The sequence below is a fragment of the Podarcis cretensis genome, assembly GCF_951804945.1.
Source record: "Podarcis cretensis genome assembly, chromosome: 4".
Lineage (NCBI taxonomy): Eukaryota > Metazoa > Chordata > Lepidosauria > Squamata > Lacertidae > Podarcis > Podarcis cretensis.
This window is the reverse complement of record NC_137173.1, coordinates 32,968,473-32,992,743: the sequence shown is the minus strand read 5'-3', so window position 1 is coordinate 32,992,743 and position 24,271 is coordinate 32,968,473. Positions and strand designations below refer to the sequence as shown.

The 24,271-nt window shown below is 38.5% G+C and overlaps 1 protein-coding gene across 13 annotated transcripts in view; it reads right to left on the bottom strand.

Annotated features, from left to right (window-relative positions):
• Positions 1 to 24,271, bottom strand: part of ZBTB20 (zinc finger and BTB domain containing 20) — a 504,516-nt gene that overhangs the window by 342,791 nt on the left and 137,454 nt on the right. For all 13 annotated transcript variants that reach the window (XM_079973673.1, XM_079973666.1, XM_079973667.1 and 10 more), the window contains one exon: positions 14,136 to 14,212. The gene's annotated coding sequence lies outside the window, so the exon portion shown is untranslated. The remainder of the gene's footprint in view (positions 1 to 14,135; positions 14,213 to 24,271) is intronic.

Here is a 24,271-nt window from a genome sequence, read left to right as displayed (position 1 = left end):
AGCTAAGCTAAGAGTACATCTTATTGAACTGTGTGGAACTTACTTTTTCATAAATGTGCATAGGATCAGCCTGTTATACACAAAGAGGAGCTTCAGAAAATCAATTTTGATGAAACAACAAGAGATAGATATATGGAACGGGTCTATTTCTCGTCCATATGTGTTTATCACATGGAAAATGTCTACAAAATATCCCACAGATGGTCCCTGTCTCCAGTCAGAATCCAACACATTGTTTCCAGTAATGAAGCAGTATGTTGGAGAAGCTGTGCGGAAAAGGCTATTTTTCCATATGTTGCACTGGTTCCTATTTTGGAAGGAGGTTACTAGATCAATATCCATTAGTGGAGGTAGCAAAATTTGACTGGTACTGTTTATCTACTTATTCAGTACTCTTCCCATAAGGGATACTCATGTCATGCAGCATGAGACACTCGTATTGTTTTGTTATTAGTAGCTAGAGTATGTATTACTCCAAAGTTTGAGGGGGTGGGGTGGGATATCAAGCATTCCTTTACTGAGATTGTGTCATGATATTTCATGGGGACATTCTTGTGATTTAAAAATTATTCCATCTGACCCCCCCCCCCTTGTGAGGGAACAGATCATAAACTTACAAAAGTTGTGATTTTTACTCATCCCTACCCAGTTTAACTGCAAATTAATAAGTGATATATTTAATAAAGATTGATTTGAGATTCATCACACTATCTATAAAAAGTAATACGTGTCTGTTTGTCATCATTTTTGCAATGATCTTTGTCTGTGATAGATATATTAAAACAACCATGTTAAATTTCATTGCACTGTTTAACTTTCAGTTTTATTTTCGTAGCCCGAGTAATTTTTTGCATAATAAATTTCAAAGTAGTGGAATTTTACTTTTAGGAATTAGAAATGAGTACACCGAACAAGACAAAAAACCCCAAAACATTTCATAAGAAGTTTCTATTTTAGTATTGATCTGGCTCAATTATGCATTCTACTGTAGTACACATTTTCACTTTGGGGGAGATAATTAGCCTCATGCATTCTTGCATATGCTTGAACTTTTGGACATTTTTTGTATCCTGTTCCAGTATCCTAGGCAGCTGCAACTATGTCACTGAAGGTCACTATCAGTTTCTAGATGAATGGGGAAGTACTGTGCATTTCCCTTATTTCTTCTCTGAACAAAAATAAAAGAAGTGTCCTAGGAGTTCACCAGACTTTTGTCACTGTTTTGAAGGGAACTAGTGTTTTATTTGTCCAGTAGCACAAGGACCAAAGTATTTTGAAAAACCACAGAAAGAGTGAGTATCTGATAATGACTGTGGCAAAGGGTTGCTCTTCAAATGTATGACTAGAGTCAAATAAGATGCTATCTGGACGTTACTAACATAAAACAAGAGTTTTCTATAAACCTAACCAAGCTACAGAGAGCCTAGGTGCTTTAATACTGAGATTTACTCAACTCATCTAAGGAGAAAAATACATCAGCCAAAATATTATTATTATTAATAATTTCACTGTACCCTTAATTAATCAGCTATTAAATTTTAGAGCAGTAAAGGTTGTCTCATACACAAGTCATTTTGTTAAATCTGACATTCAAATCCATCTTTGCAATACGCTCTCCTCTGGAGTTGGGCCATGGAATAAAATGCTATGAAAAACAAAATAAACCAAAACCCTGCTGTGGAAACAGGACAGATCTAGTTTTCACATCCCCTGCACAGATAGAAACAAGACAGAAGTAAAAGGCACCAAATGGAGCTCAAAGCTTCAGTATGATATCAGCCTCCACATTCTGGCAGAATTTGCAACCCAAGATATCAGTCCCTCCAAGTCGGATAGTCTCACATATTCTGGGTGCCCAAAATTATCTTGCTTACAAGATTATTATTTTTCCATTTTAGGCAAGCCTTGAGGAAAGAGAAAAATTAGTGGTGGGTATTATGAAATCTTCCCTCTAAATTGACTAATTAAATATGTAGCTGTGTGCTCCAAGACAAAATGGAACTTACTTGTTGAAGGCCCCATATAATATATATATACATACACCTCTCCTCCCCACCCCCATGCATAAGTATTCACTAGATGCCATGTTCTTGGAAAGTGCCAATACAGAGACATCTCATGCAACTGGGCCAGCACATAAGATACAGGCTTACTATTCCTATAGCACCAGATGGAGTTCTACTATAATGAACCAGAATTAGGGGTTAAAATGTACCTCTGGCTAACGCAGAATTCTTTGCAGATTTCCCCCCCTCAGCCCACGGCATCTTTCTGTTCATAACAAATGGGTTATTTACCGCAGTTTGCATTTCACCATAAACCTCAATGTGACTGTAGCAAGGGAGGTACTGTAGTCTCTTCTCATCATATCGTTACTTTTGCCTTGTTGAAACTGAGGGAATGAAATTGTTTATATTGGATAATTCATTCTCTCAGGTAACTTAGCCCAATAGCCTCTACCAAAGGTGTCATGGACTTTGAAGAAGCACGAACTCAGGACGAAAGGGAGAAACGAGCTAAGAGGAAGGCATGTTTGGCAAATCCTCACCGTGACCATACTCAGAAACAGTATGTCCCCATTGTAGAAGGATGTGTGACTCCATAATTGGCCTTCACAGTCACCTATGGACACACCGTTTTGACCATATTCATGGAAGACAATCTTACTCGGCTACGAGTGGTCGCTGAAGAAGAAGAAAAAAAGAACTAGGCAAAAGACTATGGTTACACTGGATGTTTCTTTCAAACTGGGCTGTCATAGGCTAATAGCCTTCAGTACTGAACTTGCATTTTGTTTTTCTTGACTGCGTGATCCTATGTTTCTAACATTGCAAATACATAAAAGTCCCACTGTATTTACTGGGGTTTATTACAAAGCTAACATGCCTAAGATTGCACTGCAGATCCAAAAATGAAGGATCCTATCAACCAATCTGACACAATAACATGATTAGAAAGCATATGCTTGGGAACATTTTGTACGCCTTTGGATTCTGAGCCTTTTTGTGATTTTGTCAAAATTTCTGCGTTTACTTTGAAAACAGGATGACTTTAGTGGGACTATTCTAATGTAATCATTCAATGTATCACTTCTATCTCATTCAATCCAGTGATGTGCTATACTTTTTTTGTTTTTGTTAACTGATTTTTAAAAATAATTCTTTAAATTTTACCTTAAGTCAATGATGTGTGGGTACATTATTCAAGAAGGTGCTTAAAATAAGCACCAGCTGATTAACACACATACAACACATGCACCTGCGTTCTGTCTCTTCTACAAATTGAGCTGGTCTCTTCTAAAAGCTGCAGGAGTGTACTCATTTTTCACCCAGAGCTATAATTATTTTCTGCTTTAATTTTACAAAAACCTTTTGTTTCATTCCCATGAGCCCATCTGATCCTTATATTACACTTGCTCTATTAAAACACTCATGGAGAACAAAGCACAGTTGTACTGATTCATAAGTAACATCTTTCCTCTTCTCTCCTTTCCTCCCCCAACCTCCACCTTTTAAATACTGGGTACACATACTAGCAAAGGTTATTTTTAACAGAGTCCTTGGTTTTCAATCTTCTGTCCCACTCTTAATCTCTTTTCAAAATGGAGACAACACTTCCAATCCATAGGGACCTCACATGTTATCCAATAATTCTCAAAGATTCTAGACAGAGGCTCTGAGATTAAATCTGCAAGCTCTTTTAGTACCCTTGGATGCATCTCCTCGGGCCCTGGAGATTTGTAGATTCATTTAAAGTAGCTAGGTGTTCCCTTACCACCTCTTTTCCTCAGCTCCTTTTATTATGTTATCACCAGATTTGGAATTGCTTTCCTTTGGGTGAAGACAGAATCAAAGTAGGTATTGAGCAGATCTGCCTTTTCTCTGTCACCCAATAGCATTTCTCCATCTTCTCCATGCAAAGAACCTACTACTTGCTTGTTCTTTCTCTTGCTTTGAACACAGCCAAAGAAAACTTTTTTTAAAAAACCCTCTCTTGCAAGTCGGAGGAATATCTTGACCGGATATAATGTGGTTTCTTATGTTCTTCCTATTTTTGCACAATAAATTGCAGTGAAAACCGATTGTAGTTTTGGGAAGCACGAAGGAAAATGTGAGGGTAATACATGAATAAAGGTTTCAACAGAATCCCATCATATGGAGTAGCCAGACAGAAACTATATTTAAGGTAAGATAAACTTGGAAAAGGTTCTGAAATAAACAAGAAAATGATTGTGCTCAAGAGAAATCATGTAAAAGGGCAACATAGCAGCATAAAGACAAAGATGGCTGCAGGTGAGGTGACTCTTGTAATTTGCCAAAGAATAATTATTCTGCATATTTCATGAAATATATCAAATCAATCAAAAGTTATCTTTAGAAATTATCATACCAGATTAAAAATAATTTCCTAAATCAATCACTATTAACCTACCACGGTGGCTGATTTGTGAAAGAATGCTTTTAAGAGGCATGAGCTGCACAAGGACACCCAAAATCATGCTGATTTTCAGTGAAAAGCAGGCAGTGAGTTAAGCATCCTGTTTCACTATAGAAAGTCTATGGCTGTGAAAACATTTTTACAGATCTTGAATATTAAGTGCTTTCTTTAAAATAAAATAAAAACCTACCTATTTCCACTGTATGCTTTTTCATTTGAATGCCTAGACCAAAATGTGCATCACTACTTTGATTTTGTGTCATATTCTCCAGATTCAACTCCTCCTCTTCAGGGGACAAGGCCATGGATTCAGAAGTCTGAACAGAGGAGGAACTTCCCCTCAGAATCAGTTCCGAGAATCAGCTCCCCATGCCCTGAAAACACCAGCACTCGAGAGGCTAATTTGACAGCACTGCTCCAACCTGAGGAAGCTACATTGCCACCATGGACTCCAGGTGAGAAGCCAGTGCCTCCTCTGCCCTTTGAAGCCAATTGCCTTTGAATGAGGCTAAACCCCTTCTACTGAAAATGCTTTCATCACTGGAGGTGGAGCTAGCCACAAAGATAGAGATGCAGCTCTATTTAAAGCTCAGTTTGCTTGTCAGTGAAACAACATTTCACCCTGTTCATACTCTCCAGCCCGACAGGATATTGTCCAATTTTCTTGGACTTCGCCTTACTGGAACCTGACTGCTGCTTTGCTTGACTTTTGGTTATTGGAACTTGAATGTTGCTTTGCTTGATGTTGCCTTACTCACTCTAGAACCTAAATTTTGACTTGCTGGAACTCAAACTTGTAACACACCCTGTTCAGGCTAGAACCCCATCTGGTGGAGACCACCACCTGGAACAGAACATTCTGAGACTGCTTTGTTAGTTTTTGATGACATTTCACCTGTGTGCTGTTGTATAAGGAAATATGACATAAGCACCCACTCTGTTCTATCTCTTTTTAAAAAGAGCCTAACTGTTCTAACACAACAGCTGCCACTTTTTCAGCAGGAGAACTGACCTTGTCTTCCAGAGACCTCTGCATAAAGCACCACTTTCTCCAGTGAGCTCAAGTGAGCTTCTTCACCATTCTACACCAGGCCAAAATTAGCCCTAATTTTGAGGAGAAAAGTTCAGTGCCACATTAAGATGTGTCCTCAAATGATCCAAGGTAAATTCTGGTTCTGTTCATATTTGCCTTTTTCTAATAGTTAGATAAGACATAGAACTTATGAATTAAGCTGCTATATTTGCCAGATAGTACCATATCCTCTTCTTATAATACAGCTTAAGGTACTGAACTGGAAAGTTTAACATACAAAAATAATAATATTCCAGCTACAAGGTACAATGAAGCAAAGTCTAATTCCCTGTCTCTGTTAATTCTAATGCAAAGCCCACAAATAGTTGCTTGGCTTTACATACTCTGTGCATTTACTCTAGTTGAAGATACTGCTGTTTTCCTTGTAGAGGCCTTCAACCTTGTACATACATACTGTGAGCATGAAAAAACAACTCAGAGCCTTATCATTTGAATGACTGGGCACAGATAACTGGGTATTGCTTCTTTGTCCATTAAATATCTTGTCAGGAGCCCCTGGGGTTTGGCACGTTCTTCAGATGTAGAAGAGAATGGGTGTGCAACACTGCCATTTGAAAATGACAAGCAGGATGAAGTCTTGGTCAGGTTTAGTACAAATAAATATTAGGGATCTGGCCTTCTTCTTGGTCTTGTCAATAAATAAGCATCTTCTGTTTGCTGTGTTTCAGACTCCTAACTTCTTGTTTCACCCCCTGACCCAAAGCAACCTTGAGCTTGAGCACAAACTCTCCAATCCCAGATTCAGATACCTCCTGGACCTCACAATGTTTCTTAGTGAAATGTTTTAGACTTAAATACTATTTGGCACATTACACTGTGATAAAGTTACGATGAGTCTTGCACTCTAGCTTGCAGTAAACATGGAACGCCTATGCTGCACTTAGAGTGCATTTCTTATTATTAAGCTTTGATTAACTGATTAACTGTTGATTAGAAATGCTACTGTACTGAATAAATATCTCAAAGCATACAAGAACACAGTGAAACTCAGGCAGATTTCCCATGGCTCATATTTTTAAGGAGTATGAATCATTAGATCTCAGTGGAATTAATTTCCCCCATTTCTTCCTTTATTTATTAGCCTAAGGAGCAAGGTCTCAGGACCCAAAAGTAGCTTCAAGTTTTTCACCATCTGTGCTGAAGTGAAGCCAATGCAAATTCCACCGTCATCTCTTCACTTTTATGCCTCCTGCAATATTTCATTTCACACTTGTGATCTCTGTGCCTTAGAAACAATAAAATATGTACATCTCATCAACTTGAAAGAACCATTTGTGACATGTCAACAAGAAACTGCTCTTGAAGTAACTCAGGGCACAGAATCTAAATTATAAGGTGATGAAAGCAGTACAACTTCAGCAACTATACTGCCACACTATGCTGGAGGACATTCACAGTGCAATCCTACATTTGAGTTTCACTTACTGGATAGGAATAGAGAATAAATTAATTCAATCTAAATTTTAAGGGACCTAACTGAATTCGCACCTCCTGGACTAATGCACAGACCAAAATGTAACTTTCCTTCTGATTTTGCACTTCTCTGAATTTTGCGATAGTGTCATTGGCTCAAAAAAGTAGCAACATTTGCAACAATAATGCCTTCCCCTGCCACATAATGTTTTAGGATAAAATGTGTTTTGAAATGCATATACAGTACTGAGAAAAAATATGTATTTGTATCTGTAGTTCCATATGGATCTTAAAAAAATAAAATCATAGATTAATGTGGGAACAGGGTAGAATGGATTTATGAATGAACATGCGAATGAATATGTGTGTACATGTCCTGAGTTTGTTATATCAAGTTCTGTACTGTGATGTTGGTCTATGCTAGTTTCCTGCAAATGTTAAATTGGTTTTAGTTGTGATATCTGGCTGAATCTGATTTAGCAGAACTAAACATCACTACAAAGGAAGCCTCCTGGGTGATAATATTTTTAGTGATTTAAGGCCGCTGGATGAGCCAGTGTAGCCTCCCCCCTCCCCCCCCCCAAGCTTTCTCTCTATGCATTTCAGAGGAGCTGGCTTTCCTGGAAACTGAAGCCTCTTCTACCCGAAAGTATTTGGCTATTCTTAGCATGACCAGGATCAAGGCCTGAGCAAGAGTCAGTTGTTAGGTGTTTTTCTGTGGGGAGAAGAAGGACTTTTTTAGATGGATAAGCCCGCTGTAGGATCCAGCTGCCTTATCCTCTTCCCAAAAAGCCATCTTAACGAGTGGGGCAGCATTTAATGTCAGCCCTGGAAGTGTCTTCCCAGAACATATCTATCTATCTATCTATCTATCTATCTATCTATCTATCTATCTATCTATCATCTATCTATCAATCTATCTTCCATCATCTATCAGTTCTTGGTAGTGATGCCTGCCCTGTGAAACGCCCTCCCATCCGATGTCAAGGAGATAAATAACTGTACAACTTTTAGACAACCTCTGAAGGCATAGGGAAGTTCTTTATGTTTGATGTTTTATTATGTTTTTATATCTGTTGGAAGCTGCCAAGAGTGGCAGGGGCAACCCAGTCAGATGGGTTTGGGTACAATTATGATTATTATCAGACCCTGATATATTAGATACCTTCAGTGTGAAGCTTGAAGGTTGGAGGTTCTTTCTCCTCAAAGCATCATTGTGAAAGACAGGTCCTTTGGAAATTGACCTTATGATGTTTGGTATGCCCAAAAATAATCTAGGATGTTTGTATTCCATGTTACATTGACATGAGTTCTAGAAGTTTGTTTTCTAATGCTTCCAAGCGTGACTGAATGCACAAAAATGCATACTGTCCTCCATCTAGTTCCATACAATATTAGCAAACACAATGGACAGACAAAATGAGTTTTGTTCTCTATAACCTTGTTTCATCCAAATTTACAAATAATGAGTTACAAATGTTTATAAACTTGCTTATTCATTGTGAATATCCATGTTAAATGTTTATGGATTTACAAAGCAGAACAAGTCGATAGGTTGACAAAGACCAGAATGGAATCAGGGTCCAAATCAGATACAGGTCTCCAACCCCTTTAGTTTCAGAATCTGTCCTGTAACTTATAAAATCAAGCAAAAATATTTCAAATCTTAAACTAATACTGTGAAAAAGCACTCTCCTTGATCTCATAGTTAAGTCCCATGATATATCCTTGGGAGGAAAAAAACCAATAATAAAATGCAGTCTTTGATTTATTGGCTTATGTTTTAAGATTTTCTTTCATCAAATTTTAGTTAAAATTACTTCATATTGTAAAGTATAGCCAAACACAGGCATTTTTCATTAGCAGTACACAAGAAATCCAAGAGTCAAATATGTAATTGCAATGACAGGAGTAGCAGCAGCTCCCCTTAGTGCATAGATGTCACTATCAGTAGTGTTCATACTAAATAGCTTTTTCTTAATAGCATTCTTTTAAATTCTTCAGCTACTGACCTGTTAATCACCTAGGACATCTGGTGCTGCATAATACCCAGAATGAGGGAGAGGAGTTAACTCAGCCAGACAATAGTCCATGAAGATCAGTAGACCTTAGTTGATTTGCCCAAGCTGACAATTTGCCCCATATTTTCTCAATAAGATATAATGCTCCAGCTTTAACAAAAATAAAAGTTCTTACAAATTATTTTTTTTAAAAATTAACAAGCTTTCCTCTACTTACATAAGAACTACCATGTAATGGGATCACCCAGATGCCAAGACAGAAATTTTAACATCTGCTCATAATGAATTTCAGTTAGAAATAAAGGAAAAACTTCAAAGCAGCCTTCTCTCCCTGTGGCTAAGACATACATTTTCTTATTTAGTTTCATCACTGGCTCTGTACATTCTTATGCAATTACATTTCATTGTTCCATTCTCAAAGCATGACGGGTCCAATGGGGGATGGCCCCAAATGACCTTGAACAGAGAAGCTTGCATTGCATCTCCACGCAGTTACACGCCATTTGTTGTCATCTTTGTCTCCCAAGCCCAAACTGCTCTGCTTCATTTCTCCCTCCTCTTCCTTAGGGTCCCTTACTGATGTCATGGAATCAAAGAGTTGGAGTGGGCCTTTGAAGGCCATCTAGTTCAACCATGTGCTTGATGTAGGAAAACCACAGCTAGTACATGTCCAAAGAATGGTTGTCCCACATTTCCTTCAAGATCTCCATTGAAGGAGAACCTTCAAAGTAACTGATTCCATTGCCGAACTGCTCGTAATGTCAAACCTCAAGTGTGTGGTTCAGTTTCAAAAGGAGACATTTGTTCCTTATTATGGTCCCAATTTTGTGAACTCCCTTCCAGTTTAAGTCAGACAGGGTCCCTCCCTGTTGAATGTCAGGTGCTTACTGAAGACTTGTTTTATTCCAGAAGGCCTTTATTGGAATTCTGATTTTATAATCTTGATTAAATTTAAACTCAGTTTTAGTCTCCTGTCATAGCTTAGATATTACTGTGATTTAAGAAGTATACAAATTGTTTAAATAAAAAAAAAGACATTTCAGCTAATGTTGAACCAAAATATATCCTCCTGTAACTTAAGACCATTACGTCTATTCCTGTGTGACGTCATTCAGGGATTTGAAGAGTGTTGTCATGTTTCTCCTCATTCTTTCTCTTCTCCAACTTAAGAATACCCAGGTCCTTCCATGTTTCCTCATACGCTTCCCCTCCCCCCATACCTCTATATTTGTTGTCTCCCTCTGAACTCATTCCTGTTTTAGCGTAATGCTCAGAACTGGACACAGTACTCCATATGAAGTCTGACTACCACAGAACGAAGTGGAACTACAACTGCCTATGATTTTGAAGTAGCATGATTCAATGTAGCCAAAATCATATTAGCCTTTTTGTAGCTGTTGTCATACTACTAACACACATTCTACCTTGTGCATTTGCTATCTCATGCATAATTTTGCTTTTGACTCTGCTGAACTACATTTTGTTAGTCCTGGCCCAGTCTTCCATTCTATCAAGGCCATTTTGTATATTATTCATTTCTTCTGATGTATTAACTATATTTTCCAATGATTATTTTATAATGATTTATCCACCCCTTCATTTAAGCCACTGAGACAATACCACTCCTGCCTACCCTGGTGGTGTCAGACCCTTGCTGCCACACCCTGTCCAGTCAGCTGTTCTGATCAATCTATAATAATGGCAGTGCATCCACATTTTTGTCACTAAACTGTTGATCACTGTATTAATTAGATCAAAGCATGCCATCTTCAGCCAGCATTTACCTCTGCACCCTCATCTATACCCCCCAGCATCTACATTCTATAAGATACAGCCTAGTGAGTAAACCCCTCCAAAAACATCTCGCTTTGAGGACTAGATTTTATTTTATTTCATTGTCTAATAAGGACAATATTACATTTTGGGAGAATTGGCTCAAGGCTGTCAATCTATGTGTAACTGCAATTGTCAATAGCACCTCCATTTCTCTATTCTTTGCAGGATTTAAAAGTGAGAAGCTTTATGTTTGTTTAAATAAATTTATATTCAACTCTCTTCCAAGAGCTTAGGTGGATTGCAGGGAGTGAAAACAATGTACTAGAAATTTTGCATATGCTTCACTATCTGGACGGTACACTACAGTGTAAAATATGTTGCTACCTTTGTCAAGCATGTACAAGCATGCACACAAATGGGTTATGTGCCAAAAATGAACAGATTTGGGTCTATTTTATGTTTGTTTTTGTTCTGGTATAATTGTTGAGAATTCTGGACAGAAAATGACATGGTTTGCCCAATACTTGGCTTGCATTCTATATAGGATGGGTCGTTATGCACCTGTAAGTATGTGGTATCCTTGGCTTCCAAAGCAAATTCATTAATGTTTAAAGGAGGAAACTCATAGCTGTTGAAGCATAACAGTTTGCAGTGCGCAATAAAAAAGCAACTTGGGAAGAACTTAGAACTTTCTGGGTTTCATTATCCAGCTGTACATTTTGATCTTTAATGAGAAACACAAGCTGGTTTGCAGTGTTTCACAAGCTCTTACTTTAAACTACAATTTTGTTTATACTTAAACTTAAATTTGGAAGATGGATTCTATTATTTGACCAACTCACTTGCCTGTAATTGTCAGTTTGAGCATACCAGTCAAAAACAAGGGCCAGTTTCTACTTTGCAACTTTATAACACGGAGAAAGACAACTGACCAGTACAGCACATGTTGTGCATGTACAGTCATATCTCATGTTACATCCGCTTCAGGTTGTGTGTTTTCGTCTTGTGTCCTGCGGCAACTCGGAAGTACCGGAATGGGTTACTTCTGTGTTTTGCCGCTCGCACATGCGCAGAAGCGCTAAATCACGCTGCCCGCCTGTGCAGACACGGCGCTTCGAGTTGAGGGCTTTTCACGTTACGGGCGGGCCTCTGGAATGGATCACGTCCATAACACAAGTTACCACTGTAAGAGGTCTCAGGTTCAATGTTTGCATCTCCAGATAGGTATGGGGGGAAACTACTGGAGAACCACTATGAGTCATTGTAGAAAATACCAAACTTGGTGGATGGGCGGTATTACTTGCTGGTATGAGACAGCTTCCTATATTGCTAAGCAGGTTCATACCAATGTATGAGACCAGTAGCACTGTGCACCTACAGACTGGTAAAGGTACAGAAAAGGCAAGTATCTGGGATCACCCAAGGATGTAATCTGGCAAAGCAAACAAGTGATTTTCAGTTGATTTCGAACAACATGGGGTTTTGCACAGGGGTTTGCAAGTGCCACCAAACAGACTGGTGATGGCTGCAAACCCAGCTGCCTCTGTCTACATGGTTTGAAATCAACCCTTGCAGGCAAAGAACAGCTGGCTAGTGGTGCTTGCAAATCTCACTTTTTGGCAGGTTACAAGCTCCCAAATGGAAACAATCCCAGCAGGGCTTACATGTGGTGCCAAACGCAAAAGGCACCAAATGCAAGCCCTATTTGCCAAGGAACAATTAGGAGTCTGCTTTAAGGTTCTCAACTGTTTCTTTGCAGCTGCATTTTTACCAGGTGTGGGGCAGATGTGCGTGGCTTGGGGGAAATGACCTTGCAGGTCAAATTATGATCCTTGTCATACTTAGTTAGGCCCATGGACTGAAGATTCACCACCACTGCTGTATACAGTGGAGCCAACCCATCCATGGGTTAGAAAATTATCAGTAATTGGAGATGAGATGATGGACCACAGTCAGGAGTATATACTGGAAGTGACAAAGATAACAATAGGGCTGCCAGAAGGAAGGAAAAGGAAAGTCAAGCATATGAGTTCAAGAGAAGAGGTTAGATGGTAATGGGAAAGAGGGCAACGCACAGGCCACATTGATATCAAGGATGAATAGAAAACAGTGCATGTAGATATACACTACTGGTATATTTACAATAGAAAGGTAGATTACTGCATGATCATGTGAAAAACAGTTAAGAGAGGCACTGTGATAGTTCTTCGATGTGCTGTTAAAACTAGTAAATGATCATGTATTCTTAGCAGGGGAGGACAAAAGGTACGAGTGGAATCTACTGCAGATGATCTGCAGATGATCTCTTGCATGATCTGCTGAAAATTTGAAAGGATTTCTAACTCCCCAGTCCAAACTAACAAAAGCAACAACAAAAAGATCTCCTTCGAGAAATGGGCAGGAAATCAGGAATTATTATTATTATTATTATTTCCTTATTATTCATTATTATAATTATTATTTCCCTAAGTTGTGTACAGATAAACCACTGATACAAGTGAAGAACGAAGTAAGCATACAGGATTAATAAATGTAACAATGGCTATCCAGTATCAATAAACCAGAGATCAACAAATAGGGTTAAAGCATTATGCACTTAGTTCTGGTCCTGATAACATCCCTGAGCTGAGAATGTGGTCAGGGGCAACCTGTTCATTAATTCTAAGATCATTCCACCCCGAGCCACTATTTTGCACCAGGCTCCAGCTGGCAGACCTTGGAGTTATAGTAAAAAAACAAAGAAGATTCTGCAAGCCAGAAGTCTGCCTATTCCTCATTTATAGAATAATAGGGTTTTTATAAATAGCTTCTTTTCTTATTAAAGGGGGGAAGAAATACCATTTTGACTGTTTTATGCCACAATAGATCAGATGGGCACCGATGCACATAAGTACCCTCAATGCACACACAAGGAATTATACAACTTCAGTTGTCTTTGAGGCATCTGAATTCTGTTGTGGTATCACAAGAAGCTCTTTCTTCTTTTTTATTTTCATTACAGCACAGGACAAAAAATTATTTTGACATCACAAAGGGGAAAGAATACTGTTTCCGATGCCATTCTGATACTTTATATTATCCTTCCTTGTACCAAAGTGCAAGAATTGTTGGTGACAGGATGACAGAAAATATATGTCAACGGAGAAAAAGCTCTACACCATTCCTAATGAAATTTGAAACAGCCAGCACAATAGATTAACAATTTAGGGTCTGACATAAAGCACACTAAAAACCCAGCACCATTTGGATTTCCAAAAATGTGTGTTTTATATACAAAATATTCCTAAATCCTATTCAAGGACAGCCTGACCGCTGCCCCCCAAGTCTAGTTACTATGCTAACAGTTTTGTGTCAAAGAAAGACTGACAAAAGGTACCAAAAAAGCTTTTACTTACAAGAATGCAGTGCAGCTCAATCTTTTTTGTTTTTAAGGTGCAATGATTTCAGCATCTAAAATGTAACTTCAGGCACTCTGAAAAGAAACAGGTTAAAATCTCTTTCAGTTATAATTGCTATTTCAGATTTAATTAAAAATTAAACTTTCATAATGTTTCACCATCCAAAGCAATGCATTATCAGTCAAGCATAGCTTCTTTTTCTTCTTTTTTTAGTTAGAAAAGCTCTTTCCAGAGTAGTTTGTAATGAAGAAAGGAAATAAAGAAGGCAATTCAGAACAGAAAAATACAGCTCTACATTAAAGGATTCCAAATAGCGTGGCAAAAAAGGGAGAAAAAATTTCTCCTGCACCTTTATATCAACAATCTAACTTATTAAAAGAATCAGGCATAACAATTAAAAAAAGACAGATGAAATTACATACCTATGATTGTGGGAGGAATGAGCAATAAAAAGCAAAACAAAACTAGGGACATTTTAGGATGTAACTATAATAAAAGAGAGTTTGCACTTTTAAATAGTGTCAGGCAACACAAACAAAATCTTCAAGCTTTATAGATTTGCTGCTGACTTCATTGTTTATGTGGATTACACCCACAATCAATTTTTTTAAAAGATTGCTCTATAGAATCTTTAAATTTCAAACTGTTGCATAGAAATGAAAAATATGTTGAATAGTCTACTATTTTTGTTCAAAACAACTGGTTGTAAATCTCACTTTTTATGCAAAATTACAGAATAGTTCTTCAAGAGAATGGGAGAAGAAGCAGCAACTTTTTAGGGTTTGGGTTTTCTAACCACAGGAATGGATAACATAGTTTCAAATGTGCACAACTGGAATGGTAGTGTTAAAAATATCAGCAATTATTATGCTATAAACAAAAAGAAAAATAAATATAGAAATAGTAGGATTCCATGGTTTTTATATGTCTGTAAGAAAAATACATAAAAAAACCAAGCAAAACATAGAAGGGAAAGAATATAAAATAAGAAATAAAGTCCAAAATGTTACAATATGTTAACTAGATTCTTACTATCTGTAATTCAACAACAACAAAACATTTCTAAACAAAGATGCTTCCTACATAAGCATCACCACCAGACATTATAGGGAGCCATTTCACACAACCACAATCCTGTGGGGGTACACAGGGTGGCTTGATAATGTTCATGGTGAAGTGGTCATGAGATTATACATTTATGTCCAGAGTTTCCAATGGGTACATTCATTTTCTGGTCTACAGAAAAAGAAATAAAGTTACTGGTGGAGCACTAAAATGTGGGTATGTGCTGGGTAATGTACATTTACAGTTTCCTTAAACACACAAAGACAGCCCTCATACAGTCAACCACATGTCGCCACAAACCCAGAGTCACATGAATCTAAAAATTACAGCATTTAAGGCTGAAATCTTACATGCAATCATGTGCATATTGACTTCAGAGAAATGTAAACTGGTGCAGCTGGGTATAGGAATGAACTGAAATTGGTTTTCGTATACTAACTTTCCACACTGAAAGTCTGTTACGCCAATCCTGCATTTTGTTTAATAATTATTGGCAATGCAGTTGCAACTGGAAAAAGAAAAAGAAAGGAAAAGGGGGAAAAACATTATCTTTTATGTTGCTGACTTAGGATGTAACAGGCACTAGTAAAGAAGCTTGGGGATTATATAGGGATTGTTTGTTGTAAGTATTTTCATGTTTAATTTTTTTTTAAAAAGCAGCTAAGGAGTATAGTGTTAATTTCATGATCAGCTCTTAAAGCTCCCTATAAGACACATATAACAAGAAATTTCCCAAAAAAATGCATGTAAATCATCAGATGCATCATTTTTTGAAAAAAAGCATTCAAAATATATCATTAGTAAATGCCAAACCAGTCGACTTTTGGGTCAGTGCTATATAAAATGATTCATGAATTACAAATTAGAATTGTTAATATTGTCCTCACCAAGTTATTCCCTAACAAAAAGAACTTGGTATCATTTGCACACAGTTTTGAATAATTAGGAACCAATGAAACTAAGAGAAGCCATTTCCCCATTTCCCCCCCAATGCCATGGAGGCATTACATGATGGGCAAAGTCATACCACTGTAATATAAAATGCAAGTCTTGTCTAAACAATTCTATGCCATTTTCATTATTAAAACATGCTCTTTATTTGTTTCTTCCTAATAGTATTTATCAATTGTTTGGTCACACACTCTCAATTTGCATGCAGTGCTAAGCCAATCCATGACTAAGCATAAAAATAACAATTACAGTGGTACCTCGGGTTAAGTACTTAATTTGTTCCGGAGGTCTGTTCTTAACCTGAAACTGTTCTTAACCTGAAGCACCACGTTAGCTAATGGGGCCTCCTGCTGCCGCCGCGTCGCCAGAGCACAATTTCTGTTCTCATCCTGAAGCAAAGTTCTTAACCTGAAGCACTATTTCTGGGTTGGAGGAGTCTGTAACCTGAAGCGTATGTAACCTGAAGTGTATGTAACCCGAGGTATGTGGGTACTCATAGCAAATTTAGGGCTGCTCTGCTGCTCCCACAGCCTTCCTGATGCTGTGCTACCCAGAGCTAAGCCATGGTTCAAATAAAATTATGCCCAAACCCAGACTAATGGTTTGTCACCACTTTATAATTAACCATAAGAGGACTAAATATCAACACAATTTATGTTCAGAGAAAGACCTCATGGATCACTTGTCAAGGTCAGAAACCTCCCCCCAAAAGCTGTAGACTAGCCTTCACATCCTTCAGATTTTGTTAGATTCCAGCTCTCATCAACCCCAGCTAGCATGGTCAATCATCAGGAATGATGTGGAGTCCAGCAAGATTTTGGAGTTCCAGGCAAAGCCTCTTGTAGACTATTACCTGCAAACTTTTCCAAATATTTGACTCTGAAGATGCAATTACAGTGGTGCCTCGCAAGACGAAAAGAATCCGTTCCGTGAGTCTCTTCGTCTAGCGGTTTTTTCGTCTTGCGAAGCAAGCCCATTAGCGGCTTAGCGGCTTTTAGCGGCTTAGCGGATAAGCGGCTTAGAAAAGGGGGGGGGGGAAGTCGGAAAAACTCGCAAGACATTATCGTCTTGCGAAGCAAGCCCATAGGGAAATTCGTCTTGCGAAGCGCCTCCAAAACGGAAAACCCTTTCGTCTAGCGGGTTTTTCGTCTTGCGAGGCATTCGTCTTGCGGGGCACCACTGTACACAATAAGCCAGAGCTGTAATTTTGAAGGACAAAAAAGTGAAAAAGTAAACTTGTTCTGGATATCTAAAAATGCTAAGATTGATTAAAAAAACAAACACTGAGATTTAGCTTTAGTACTCTTTGTGATGAGTGAGTGTACCTCTGCTGTTTTCATGACATGTTGCTTTATTGTTTTAATTATTCTGGTGATTGCCAGCCACTCTTAGAGAATAATGTTGAAGGGTGGGGCACAGAGTTTTTAAATAAATAAAAAGCTCTATTCTTGTATTTGTAATTTCAATGAAGCTCAATCACATGCATTAGCTAATACTTCTTAAAATTTCTCCCACAATTCAGTAAAATATTTACACATGACTGTAACAAAGATGAAAACACCCACATGCAGTGAGACACATAGAACTGCTAAATAGAGCTAAATGCATAGGGCTCAGTTAAGTACTAATTTGTAGACTGTACCATCTTCTGCAACACACTGCTCCATTGACCAACCCAGCTCCCACTGTCAGACATTACTCATTTAATGTTATGAAGTATTTTTTGTTTTGTTTTTCACCCCAGATAAATTCTCATCACTGAGGTATTTTTTTAAAAAAATATTATTTAAGCAGTAAACATGCAAGAGGGTGTAGTAACAGTTAAAGTTTCAGAACTGAATGCAAGAAGACATTAACAGAGGCTATAATGCAGCCTTTAGCAACCTGCCACTCACCAGATATTTTGAACCACACCTCCTCCTACACCAGCCATTATTGATGGGAGGTGTGGGGGGAAACACCTGGAGGGTGCCAGCTTATAAAAGACTACTATAATGTATATTTAATGGTTGCTTTCACAAGTGTGTCCAACTGTTAAATCAATATCAGATTTTCAAGATATTAAGATTGTAATAAGGAGCTGTTCATAAAGTCCATTGCGATGCAGCACAGTAACAAGAAACCTTAAGTTTAATGGCTGCATAAAAGGAACTGGACTTGAGCTGTGAAATATCCTAAGCCACTCTTACAGCTGTTGATGAGGTAGAATCGAGCAATCCTACAATTCTACGATTCTATGATTCTTCACAATGCCTCTTTGACAGTTTCCTCGTACACAGGGTGATGACGATAATCAAGTTGGCTGCAGAGAAGCTATAATATTCCCTATTCCAACTGTTTTCTTGCACAAGCTGTCCCTAGATCCTGTTTATGTTCCCAAAGAACAGGAACAGTTGACAGCATGCAGCTTTTGAGAGGCCTTGCCCAAATAATTCTTTTGCTAAAGATATAAATTCTTTGTATGGCAGAAATGAAACGGAAATTCTGAGCGCTTCAATACATTTCATGAGTTTTCCTTATAATCTTCACATTGTCACAACGTAGAAAGCATTAGGATTTGTTTTTCATAATGCCATGATCTTTACAATCCCATTTCTCATACTGAATGGTATTGTCTCCCGTGCCTCAAATTACCACCAATGCATAAAATAATAATACCAGTTGATAAACAGGGTTCCACCATAAAATCATAGCAGCACCTTTACATTTGTTCTGCTACAACACAAATAAATATTTCAGTGTGATCAGTGTTGTACATTAGTGAGAAACTGGGTGGATAAAGGAAATGTGCCGGACATAAATTGTTTGGATTCCAGCAGAGGCTTTCACACAGTCCCAACAAAGGAAGTGCATAAAGATAATAATAAAATTATTTAGATGAAAATTGTCATGACAGGATGAAAATTAATAGTGTTACTGGAAAACCAAGGAAATATGTAATTGGGAATGATTATTAATAATTATTGACATAACAGGTGAAGAAATGCATTGTCACTCTTGAAAACTGGTACAATGTTCGTCAAACTGAACATTTTTACAAATCATGAAAGAAAAACCAAGGCGATGAAAGGCAAAACTAAAACAATGCAAAGAAGAAAATTATATTTCATGAAAACTCAAAAAGCAGGGCGGGGAGCTGTGAAATTCAATACTGTAATAAGCAACCTGAGCTATTGCTGGAGGCAGAAAACTGGACTACATGGAGCTTTGGTTTGATCCATGAAAACATTTCTTATGTTCTTGAGCAAATTTTACCATTTGCCAGCAATGAATAAAGCGGCACCTCCCTCACCTCCACCAATATCCTAACGAAAAACTTCCTTAATATTAAAGAAAACTGTCAGGAATTCATTTTCACTGAATTATTCACTCGGTGGTCTTGGTCTTCCATTCAACATACTTGCATGTTTCAAAGTGATGAGCACGTGGAGACATAACATGGTTCATTTTTTTTATATAGAGGGAAAGCAGCCTTTCCCAACCTAGTGATCTCCAGATGTTTTGAAGCGCAACCTACAGTAGCCCCAACCAGTATGGCTCTAATTCCAAAACATATGGAACGACACATGTTGGACAAGGCTGGGTAAACCATACAGCAACTTTCCTCAACTTCATGCCTTCCTGATGCATTAGACTATAAGTCCCATAATCCCTGACCATAAACCATGCTGTCTGGGCCTATAGTCCAAAACGTATGAAGGGCAACATATTGGAGAATGCTGCTACAGGGACTACCATACAAGAAAGTAATGCAAACTAGCATTGGTTAACAAGGGGGTGTGATAACGTTCTGCTTGGAAGAAACTTACTTCTTTGAAGGCAATTGAAAAGAAAACTGATACTGCATGACTTTGTCCACTTTTCCAGCTCTATGATTTGACAAATAAGACAAGCAACCGTTGATGATAATGGTATCTAACCACTATTACTGCTAAAATGGTTGACCATGTGAACTCTCTCTGAGCTGCTTAGCAGGACACTGGGATATAAATACAATAAATAAATGTTGTACCCTTCCTCTCGACAAAATCAATTAAAAAACAAAACAACTAAAACTATTTAATATACTAATAGTATTCACAGCTGTTGCAACACCTTTTGCACAAACTGTGCTAGCACTACGATTTGAGTCCCCCTTGAGCACAGCACCCTCAGTGGGGACCCCTGACCTGGAAGAGGCAGAATATGCAAAATGAGAATGCTCTTAGGTTGCATCGGACTTTTTGGATAATCTTTGGATAACAAAGTGGAAGTGTTACCACTTGTTAGGCCAGAGGATTCTGTTGGTTTTGGAGTCCTTGCAAATGCCAAATTTGCCATCCATCCCGGGAGTCAACCTTAGTATAGTTGTAGCAAAGTGTCCAACTCCTGAAATTTCCCCAAAAGATCATCTCCTAACATAACTTTGATCCCTGACAGGCATAATGCTTTGGAAATATTTGATTCAACAGTAGTAATCAGTAACCAACAGTGCAGTGAGTGATGCACAATGGGGAAAATCAGGGATGGAACCTGAGCCAGTGTGGTGTAGTGGTTAAGAGCGGTAGACTTGTAATCTGGGGAACCGGGTTCGCGTCTCCGCTCCTCCACATGCAGCTGCTGGGTGACCTTGGGCCAGTCACACTTCTCTGAAGTCTCTCAGCCCCACTCACTTCACAGAGTGTTTGTTGTGGGGGAGGAAGGGAAAGGAGATTGTGAGCCGCTTTGAGACTCCTTCGGGTAGTGATAAAGCGGGATATCAAATCCAAACCCTTCTTAATTCTGAATGTTGCCAGAGCCCACCCATTCCTGTGTCATGTCATTGTAGTACATTAAGTTAGTGCTCTGCCCAATATAACTCTTAATTTTATTAACTTAAAAAGTACACCTAAGCTGAAAACAGGTCTGAGAAAGTGATGATGAAGGCTTAATTGATGATATGCTCAGATTAAAAAAAGAGGCAGTTGCTATCTCAGAAATAATTAGGATGAATAAATAATTCACATAATACATTTCCCATTCATATGACTAGCCTTTATCTTTACGCACATGTCTGCATAGAGAACCTTATTCCGGAAACCAGACAATCCTGGAATTTTTTTCATATCATGGTGCATTCCTTACCTCCTCCGGGCAACACTGTAGTGGGAATTGCTGAAGACATATCCATCATCATCTAATTCACATTTTACATTTGCTAATAGGGATGTGTTCTTAGAATTAGTTAGTGTGTGTGTGTGTGTGGTGTCAGAACTTGCACAAACTCAGTTCTGGCACCTTCCAGGTGGGCACCATTGCGATTCTTAGAGTATGAGGAAGTTGTTCATGGTAAGTTCCAGAGATAGACAGAAAGATAGATAGATAGAATTGGCCCAAAGAATAAATCTTCAAAATAACCACAGCTAAATAGCTAAACAAAACAGAAGAAAATAACTTTGGGAGATCTTAAGGAACTTGCAGAGAGGGGTTCTATCTTGAGGTGCAGCTGAGACCCAAGCAAACTCAGATGAAGCAGCCCATTAGAGGCAATTAATAGTTCCCTTCTGGAAACTGTCACAATTGCCCAGAATATTACTGCTATAATACAAAACTATGAGTTAAACTTACTCTTCTGCACAGAATAGCAGCACCCAAATTCAAAGTTAATGTCTCTCAATTCCACACTGAAATGTGATCTCTTAAATTTTATTCCAGTCAACTTCTGAGCAGCTATCAAATCTCATGTTTTGATTCTGCAATATGCAGAATCATTTATAATTGCTCATGCTTAAATTGACATGAAGATCTTTTAACAAATAGAAAAATTAATCACAGAAAGGAAAGAATGTTTTGTATGATACTGCATTCAAAATTTGGTAGTCGTACTTCACAGCTACTGTCTAAAGTAAACACCTCCAATCCTACCATCACTCCATTTTTAAAAAAATTCTCATAAAGATCACAGTTAATCCAAGTAAAAGGTAAAGGCAAAGGGACCCCTGACCATTAGGTCTAGTCGTGGCCGACTCAGGGGTTGCGGCACTCATCTTGCTTTATTGGCCAAGGGAGCTTCTGGGTCATGTGACCAGCATGACTAAGCCGCTTCTGGCGAACCAGAGCAGCGCAGGGAAATGCCATTTACCTTCCCACTGGAGTGGTACCTATTTATCTACTTGCACTTTGAGGTGCTTTTGAACTTCTAGGTGGGCAGAAGCAGGGACCGAGCAATGGGAGCTCACCCAGTCGCGGGGATTCGAACCGCCGATCTTCTGATCGGCAAGTCCTAGGCTCCGTGGTTTAACCCACAGCGCCACCCGCGTCCCTGTTAATCCAAGTATTTCCATGTGAATCTTGCTTTAAGTACACCACCAGAACATGGCTGCATTTCAGCAAGCTAGTACAGAAGTCATATTATATCTAATGACTTCTATGGTGTGCCCCCTCCCAATTTTTTCTCACTATGTCTTAAATCTTCTTGATCTTTATGAAGCGCACTTGTAGATCAAACCGAGTAGTTCATTTAGTTCAGCAGTCTGTTTTAAAAGTGGTTAACCTGATGCCTGGTAAAGCAACTCCCAAGAGATGATGATCACAGTATTCATAGATATACAGATCAACAGATCCCAGTATTCACAGGTATACAGCCTCTGGACTTGGGTTTTTATATCTTTAAATATTGACAGCCTGCCTCAATGGGCATCACAATGGTTTTCCATGTCAAATCAATTGCAAAATTTCAAACTACCTCTACCTTTGAAAAACAGTTCTTTACGAAGTACTGCCGTGTTGTTTGGCCCCTGACCCTCACAGGGACAAATTTAGATCTCGCTCTCAAAACACTGTATTTAAAAATGCTTCTTTCATTGGTGAGCTGCAGGAGGAAAGTTATTTCTCTTTGCTCTAAACCACATGCTGCCCAGAAGGAGGAAGTTCCACACAGTAAATGTATACAGAACAGTTTCCTACCTCTGTGTGCTGTAGAAAATCCCACTGTGTTAAGTAGGGTTCTACTAAGGCCACTAAAACATATTAGCCTATTAAACTCTCTGTTTCTTTATTGTTCTCCAAATGCTAATGAAATGTTCCAGTACAGTGTTTATAGTAGAGTACTTTAGAAAAGCAATATGCTAAAAACGTTTCTCTTAAAGTGACAGCATTTCAAAAGAGAGGTTTCCACAAAGCAACAGACAGGCATTTGCTGCTCTGCTGCTAAGCCTCCAAATTTACAGTTACTATCCAATGCAAGCTCTCTGGTTTGGGATCAAGTCACTTTTTGGTTAGCATAGTGTTATAAGAAGTCGAAGGTCTCAAATATAGAATAAATATTCATAAATGCACACACATATAAGTATATAAACCACGTGTCTGAAATAGTACAGCAGAGCAATCCTGAAGCCATTTTGACTCTCCCAGTGACCTCAAATATTTTTCTGCAGTAAGGGAAGCAAATGGGAAAAGCTTTCCCATTATCTTTTCACTTACAAATCCTTCAAATCCTGTATTAAAGATGTATTTGTGTATGAATAGGGTGAGCCTGTGACCTGGATTCAGAAAGTATTTATCATCACAAAAGAATGGCCAGGCTGCCCAGGTAATGCAATCAGGGATCATTATCAGGTATCATGGCAGACAGAATTTCTCCTATGATGTATGTATGATGCTTTTAGGGTAGTCTTTGGCTAAGGGGTTGGGCAATGTCAAAAGTCTTTAAAGGTTCCTGCACACTTTTGTTTTGGGTCTCTCCCTCCTTGCAAAGAGGGGAGGGAACTCTGTTGCAACAGAAAAATAAATATCTACCTTGCTTTCCACTGGATCCTGCCTCCATCCATTCTTCTCTGACTGATCATGGACTTAGAAGACTCAGAGTCCCACAGGAGTTTGGCAGCAAAAGCCAAACTCCAATTTTTACATCAGTAGTAACTATTATAGTGTTGCCCTATAAAACACATAGTGGATATGACGCAGACAGCAGTCTACAAAGAAATTTTAGTACTACTTTGAAGATGCTTGTAGCCGAGTAAGATTGTCTTCCATAAACACGGTTTTAACAATGAGTCCGTAAGTGACTGTGGAGGCCAATTCTGGATCCACACGTCCTTCCACAGTGGGGACATTAGTTTCCGGGTGGGAGTTGATCACGGTGTGGATTTGCCAAGCGT